Source organism: Manduca sexta, chromosome 5 (genome assembly GCF_014839805.1).
Source record: "Manduca sexta isolate Smith_Timp_Sample1 chromosome 5, JHU_Msex_v1.0, whole genome shotgun sequence".
NCBI classification, from domain to species: Eukaryota; Metazoa; Arthropoda; class Insecta; order Lepidoptera; family Sphingidae; genus Manduca; species Manduca sexta.
In genome coordinates this window covers 7,003,958-7,012,555 of record NC_051119.1, presented here as the reverse complement: position 1 = coordinate 7,012,555, position 8,598 = coordinate 7,003,958, and positions in this window count along the sequence as shown.

Sequence of the window (8,598 nt, the reverse complement as noted above, 5' to 3'; positions counted from 1 at the left end):
ATATGGTATACAACCAAACGGTAATTAACGGGGCTTCCCTAGCTTCTAGATATGAATGCTCATAAAAGGTTGATTCTAAAATTGTTAAAACTACAATCCCATGTAACTTTGCTTGCTTGATGTGAAAATCGATTATACGCAGTTAGGTTAAGTTTGTAACAATATTTAAGATAACCAGCACAAACTGTGTAAATATGTCCGGAATGTATTCAACTTCGACTGATGATGACATCATACCACAGCATTGGGATTTGCAACAGTATCTAGTAAGCCAGGATTTTATGTGCCAGGAAAAAAAAATATGTTTATTTTTTTAAATTTTTAGATCAATCATGTTTAGACGTTTATGTTTTAAACATTAAGACCGACGAAATATCTTAAAATAAGAATTAAAAAACGAATATATTTTTAAAATGTGGCTCCAAATTTTAAATTTGGAATCAAAATAAATAAGACGTGAACCGTGTGTTTGTAACGATGGGTATGAAATGTTGAGACGTATTGCCCATTTTCCCTTTAATTTTCTTAATGACAAATAATTTTTTTGATAATAATTTTCAAGGGAAACCAAGGAAGAAAATCAAGTATTTGCATGCATAACTTGAATAGAATTTAGTATAGAAATTTATTACTTCGTCACAGAATTTCCTATTTTTTACTTACTACTTCCTTCACAGTCCATTATAAAACATCTAGTGTAATAAAAAAAACAATAAAATATATTACATCATAAAGAGCATTCTAACAAGCTATGACCTATCCACTTACGACCTTTTTCATTTCGATAGTTAATTCGGACGACAGGGACGCAGTATGAAATCCCTTCAAGAGTGAAAGGGAGAGGTATATTTCAGTGCAGCAACTTTAAACGATGGGCGTGACCGCATAGATAACCCGCACAGATCGGGTGCGAAATGGGTTTTTATTTAAATTTTATTTTTATAGAAATGTATTGTCATCAAATTTATAGGAAATAAAGTTCTGATCTGTCCATACCCCATAACGAAACTTGGAGATAAATATGTTTACATAATATAAATGTTATCATAGCATATTTCACCGTATTATAATAATATCAGCCCTGTATTATACACTGTCCCACTTCTGGACGTTAGCCTCCACGACTACTGAGAGGGATTAGGTCTTAGTCTACCACGATGTACTAGTGCGGATTGGGAGACTTCACATACCCTCAAAATTCTTATAGTGAACTTTTCAGGTATGCAGATTTCGACACAATGATTTCATCGCCGTCAAAGTTAATAATTCACAGAGTACATACACATCATATTAGAAAAGTCAGCGGTACGTATCCTTGGGTTTTGAACCTGCGGACATTCGTCTCGCCAATTTGTTTCACTCTCAACTATGCTATCGGCGCTTTTTTTCGCCATATTCTCGAGTATTAATTGCATTTAGTTTTCGGAAGTCCCCAAATTAACCCAGATTACAAAGCGGGGAGCTTTTTATACTTCCGTCTCCTCATTAATTAGATTTTACTGTGTCAAGGTATTTTTATCCTTGCAACACACTAATTCTCAATTTCCAGATACTGGTTCCAATGTAATTGGGGGCAATCAATATACCACTAGGTATTCATTTCATTGAGAGATCGACTTTGATGCGTCACTAAAGACTTTCCCGCCCTCACACCCACCACTACAACTCGTGTAAGCCAGGATCAGCTGTGGCACACATTTTATAAGACCGAGTAGTGAAGCTTGACGAGTCTCAGGGAAAACTAATCTGTCATTATCGCAAAGAAAATAATCAAATAGATAGGGAGTTGGAAATATTTTTGATGCTTCGCTACTCGTCTGATATTGTAAGTGGTTTGTCACTGGGACGTTTGATGTCTCGCTGGTGATATCTTGTATCGCATAAACTATGAACACCCCCGACATCATTAGTTTTTTGTTAGACGCATCAAGTTTTTTCCTCAGCCACGTGCGGTCAGCGACAAAAAATCACATTACACCGCACCTTTCAGCGCTAATAGATTATAAATTACATTGATAGTGCCACTGGGGAGGCTTAACGGTATTTTCGTAGTACTAGCCAGGGAATATCGGTAGATTAAAGAAAGAAAAAAATTATCATTGGGGAAATAACAGTATAACATTTATATATATAAAAATGAATCCCTATTTCCCTTGGTCACGCCATCACGCGTGAACGGCTGAACCGATTTCACTATTTGTTTTTTTTATTGTGTTTGTTATTATAAGGAGAAGATTCTTATGAAAAAAAATTAAGGAAGTTGAGCGGACCGTTACAAATTTTAAGAAAAGTTAACTTCAGCGATTGACGGAATGCGCGCTGCAAATTCATAGTTGACAGGACATCGTCTGTTGGGTCAGCTAGTGTACAATAAAAGGAAAGAAAAACAAAACATATAGGTAAAGAAAAATACACAATGATACCCATTGTGCCAACAATGGGAGCCTTAATTCAGCTTTTTGCTGCAGTACCAGCATTACTGATAATACAGCGCTGAATTTCAATGAGGGACCCAGATGACGTACGTATTACTAGGTGATAGGTTTCTTGGGAGGGCAAGTGCTGGTGGTAGGATCTATTTTATATCCGCCCGAATAGCGATCACCGTAGATAAGGTGTTAAAACCTGCCATAGTGACCCACGTAGGGTCGCGTTCCGGGATCAGCCTGTGTATATGCGGTTCCAACAGTCCGGCATAATTGTATCGACTGTCGAGGGATCATCTCTCGTCAGTCGACATTCTATTGGACCCCACTCCACTTACCATCAGGTGCGGTCACGTGGCCGGGATCATATAAAAAAAAAGTGCACGATGGCCTAGTTGAGAATGAAACGGCATACAATGAATGAAGAATATTATTATCTTAATAATATTGTACTTTTAAATTCACGATAGCCTATGTCTAGGCTTCATGATGATGATTATAGCCTAGTTGGTAATATAATGGAATGTCGAGGCGAAAGTCCGCAGGTTCAAATCAAGGCGCACTCCTCTGACTTTTCGAAGTTATGAATATGTTTATCGTTTATCAATTAGTGTTCGCTTTAAAGGTGAAGGAAAACATCGTAAGGAAATGTATTTACATACCTAAGACTTCTACATTAGGATCTCTAATGTGAAGTCTGCCAACCCGCACTAGGCCAGTGAAGTGAACCAATGCTTTATAATTCAAAGTTTGCATTGTGTTACTGTTGATAGGCTTATGATGATGGTCTTATAATTAAAATACGACCTTATTCCTGCACCTAATAATGTGGTAACGTATTTAACGTTACCGGAACACTCGGGATGCAAGCCACTTTCGACAGATCCATCTGGAAATCTTTAGGGGAGGCCTGTTCAGTGGACTTTATGTGGCTGATGATAATGTATTAAAAAGTAATGCTAATTTATTATCATTGTTTATTGCATTTAACCACTGAAAATCAACATCTCGTTTTTACTCATCCCATATAGGATTCTCTTTTTTAAAAGAATGATTTAGGGTAACGCCCTGTGGGTAAGACCCCCCTTCGAAATTGGATACAACGTTCTTATAGCAGTTATATGATAGAAATGCGTACAAGCGCAAGTTACACTCGTGCACAGAATCTTTCATACAAACTTGTAGGTGAGGTATCTAAATACATATGTACGATTTTCAGATTTTTTGCTGTTTCTTTACATGTGCTGTAAGACATTGCTACTTACCAACTTTCATGATCTTAGATCAATAGGAAGTACCCTATGGGTTTTGATTCCTTTACAAAATATGCAACACATACGAGTATGGTCAATTCATTTGATCACGTTGAGCCAAAATTTTATCACAGTTGAAGGAGATAGTAAACCTAAATATTTAATATAAATTTCAACTTAATACCTCAATACGTTCCTGGGAAAAACATGCAGACAGACGTCGCCATAAAAGGGATCCGTGTGTGGTACGGAACCCTAATTATTTTATAGCATGAAAGGATAATTTCCAATGGTAGATTCACAGTGTAGTCAGATTTGTTTGACTTTTTGTAAGCCCGCAAATATTTACTCGGGTTTGAGTGCTGCAAGATTGGAATTTGCATACTTTATTTCCTAATAACTAACACACTTGCTTCACTAGCCTCTTTGTATGTACTCACTGTTAGCTATACATATTAATAAAGCAATAAACATTAATTTATCAAAACTAAATCCGCACCTGTTTAATCGCAATCAGGGCTAAACAGAGATATGCCTCGCAAAAACATAACCTCAAACGTCATCTGTCCGCGAGCTGTCAGCTGTCACTTTGACGTTTGAGCGATTTTAATTCGACAGTTTTTGGACATGAGCTTATGTCAGACTTTGTTAATCGTAATTGCCGCGTGATTGCGACTATTTTAGGTAATTAATTGATCACCTGTGTTGATAGCTGGTAAAGTGTTATTTATTTATTTGAACACCTTTAGCGTTGACTTGTTAGAAAATTAGATTCTTGTGAAAGGGGTAATAATTGGATGTTTATTAATGACAAATTATTTATTTTGATTGTATCTTTAAATTGGATATACATCTATGACAAACAATATATTTTATAACAGCATATTTAATTAAAAAAGCGACGATAAACTAGTTGATTGTGGAATGGACTGCCGAGACGAATGTCCGCAGGTTCATAACACAAGAGCTCACATCTCTGTCTTTTCTAAAATCATGTGTGGATTCTTTGTGAATTATAACTTGCTGTAACGAGAAGAAAAACAGCGTGAGTAAATAAGAATTTCGAGGGAGTGTGAAGTCTACAAATCCGCACTAGGCCAGCGTGGTAGGTATTATCATTCAAATCCTTCTTATAGATCAAAATCAGGATGAATCACATTTTTTTAAAACAAAAGAACAGTTACTATGTCAAACACCCATATTTGAGTATCAAGCATACCCGGATTTAACCTTAAAATGTTATAGGAAGTTTCTCTGCAAAGATTTTGCTAATATTCCCTTTTTATCAAGATATGAACATAATAGCAGGTATTCAGTAATCGCCTAATAACATGTCAGGAATCGAATGTTGTACTTACCGATAAAAAATCTCAAAGTGTGCCCCACCGCACATTATCAGAGAAGTTTATCACATACTGATGTTGCGGTGCGTGTTCGAAATTAGACTTTATACGTGATTCCTGTTGCAGACTACATAAAATTTCAATAACAGTTAAAATACCATTAGTAAGTATAAATGCTTTTTATTAGTATGCTTTTCATTTAAATTCATTCGGCAGTTCATATATTGACTTCTCAACAAACATACATAATAGAATGAAATAATGGCGATAAGTCGCAGCTTCGCTCGGATACCACCAATTATAATCTATAGCTAGATGACTTCAAGTAGGATCGCTACGAAACTTCACGGGATCACCCGCTAAATCAATCTCAAGATTTCTTAAAAGTTTCATTAAAATCACTTCAGCCGTTTTAATGAGGAACATACAGATATATATTTATTTTTATATGTATAGATTTAATAAATTGTGCATAATGGAGAATTTAAACAAACACTGATAAATTATTATGCTTGTGTCATTCGTCGGCGCGTGTATGCGCATGCGCAGTGGGTGCCGCACCTGCTGTGCACGAGTTGACAAAACCACTGTAATTGTACACAAATTACGTCCCAAACACATGCCTTGGCATGGGTTCCTTAATGTTGATAGCTTATTAGTTACCTGGCTGAATTATTGGGAGTCTGATGCAAATTATAAAATAAAAACGAACAAACAAACACTATTCTTTCATCCCTGAAGGTTTAGGTAGACAATGCAACCAGGCCACCTATTTTCCGTCCGTTCCGTCCCATGATGTAGCAAGAGGCGAGCTTATTGCCAATATCACTGACCTGTGATTCAAACCTGGGACCTCTGAAGGGGCTCGTAAGTACTGCGCACGCAGTGCAACTTCACCACCGATGCATACAGATTATTGACAGATAAAACTGATCATTTATTGCAACCGATATGTCAACCTTCTCAGTAAATCCGGTCAAACCGACTCATTGGCGCCTCTATAATTTTATAGTTTTAAGTCTAGCCTTTGTTGATCCTAGAGAATTTGCAGCAACAGATATGAATAAACAACGCTTTAAATGTAAATAAATAAAATTACTCATGGTCCCCGCTCAAAATAAACAGATTCTCTGATTTTAATGACGTGATCTAACCATTTACCGCAGATAATGGCTAACAACACGCTAGCAATATGGCGGCCCCTCCGTCACTCTACCCTACTTGAAGGTGGCATTGTTGTGTTAACTTGATGACACATTAATAAGGAATTAAAAATTTTGAAAATGGAATTTGAATTTTAAACGCTTCTGTTTTTTTAGCTACATTAATATTGGTAAAGGAATTTAATTATACTGCCAATGAAACTTCCACGTTAGTAAGAATATTAAGGGCCAGTTTCACAACTTCTAACTAAGTAAATGCATCCTCACATAAATGTATAAACCGAATAAATACAACAATCAAACTGTTAACCTATGCTCCCAAATAAATGGTAACAAAACAAATTCTATCTACATTACCTGCTTAATACGATAACTGTCAAATAAAATAAATTTCAAATAGGTCCTAAGTAAACTTAGATCCTTATGATAAAGCATAAAGTGTGTAAATTGTAGATCTGAAAGCCTGTAGGGAGACTTTTATTTAGCAAAAAAATCCCGTGGCTGATGATATTGAGACCAGGATTTGGAGTTGCCCAGGAAACGTCATTGACTAATATATACTACCTAAACAGATATGAATTAGATACAAATATTGCGTTAGTATTTTCTTTTATTGCTTTAAATGATGAGACGAGCTTGTCGTTCACCTGATGGTAAGCGATACGATCGCCCATAAACAGTAAAAACACCATCCAACACCTTGAATTACAAAGTATTGTTTGGTATTCTACTGCGCTCGCCATCCTGAAACGTGAGATGTTCAGTCTCATTATGTCCAGTATTTACACTGAATACAATGACCTTTAAACCGGAACACAACAATGACTGCACACTGCTGCTTGGCGGCAGAAATAGACATTGCGGTAATACCTACCCAGGCGAACTCTGATATATGAGAGACCTACCACCAGTAGTAGGTAATATAAACATAATACAATATCCAAAAGGATATAAGTCATAATTTGGTAGAGCCTACTAAGATACAGACACATATAGAAACAGGAACAAATTTAAAAACCATGCCAAGTGCATTTCTTCGCCCCTTAAGAAGGCTGATAGTGTTTCATTTAAAAACACGACTCATCCCTATTCATTCACCCTCTTATTTTCTTATGAACCGCAACCACACCGCATTGATTTGATCCAATGTTCCAATTACATGTTTATTTATGTGGCAAGTCAGTTTTAACACTTGTGCCGGCACCGGCCGGTCGTTTTGACCCCCAACTGTTTTTCTCGCGGAACAACTCCACAGTTTGTGAGAAGGGTAGCACAGGTCAAGTTATACTGGTTACGTTAATGGCTTGTTTACTCTAACAGATGCGGTACAATGTGGATGTATTCTATTGTTGCACAACAAGTGTTAATAGTTTTATGAGCAGCGCAAATGTGCGAATGATGGTCATGAAATAGCGTAGGGAACTTAATTGGAAAATAAGAGTATATTACTTGGTTTTGATCAATTATAAAAAAAAAAAATAGTTATATTTTTGCATCTTTACCTACTGGAATATCAAGCAAATTATACATTGCATTTTTACCTAAATATTTATACGATTAAGTATAACTAATATTCTCCTGTTGCTGAGTTGTAATATATGTCGTGCCGTTAAAAAAACTACAAAAAATGTCTATACTAATATTACAAAGCGGAAAAGTTTTTGAGTTAGATTTGTCTGTCGGTTTGTAGCGACTAGTCTCTGGAACTACTCAACCGGCTTTCAAAATTCTACTAATGAGAAGCTACATTACCTCTGAGTGCTACAGGCCACTTATTATCCCGGAAAAACTTACACGGATGCAGCCCTAAAAGCTAATTTTAAATATAATACCATTAGCTACTATCATCAACAGATATCTAACAACAATCACATTCAATTACAACTCCCGAAATCACCCACTCAAGTAATCCTTGATTGACAACAAAAAACATCCAAGATTAGGGTCAAAACGGCCACGCGACCAAATTAACTTTATGTAATCCCGTTATCTAAGAGAGCATTCGCTAACGAGAAGTTTTTATAGTTAATTCGGATTAGATAGTGTCCCACGGGTGGTCGGTGGGGTAACTTTGACCCGCCGCCGCTGGAGGGTTGCGCCCCACTGCGATGACAGGTTAAGGGGATGTTGTAGTGTCATTGTCAATATGATTTATATTTATTTGTGCAAAAAGATTTTAATCGATTTAACAGCTTCTGAATTGAGATTTTTATGAATTATCGATGTAAACGATAGCTGTTATTAAACAAAAATAAACTGTATTTAAAAGATATATTTTTTGTACTCGCTTTTTAATAACGAGACAAGCGTTCGCCTGGTGGTAAGCGAAACGACCGCCCATGAACAGTAGAAACACCAACACCTTGAATTACAAAGTATTGATTGATATTTAACTGCGCTCGCTATCCTTAGA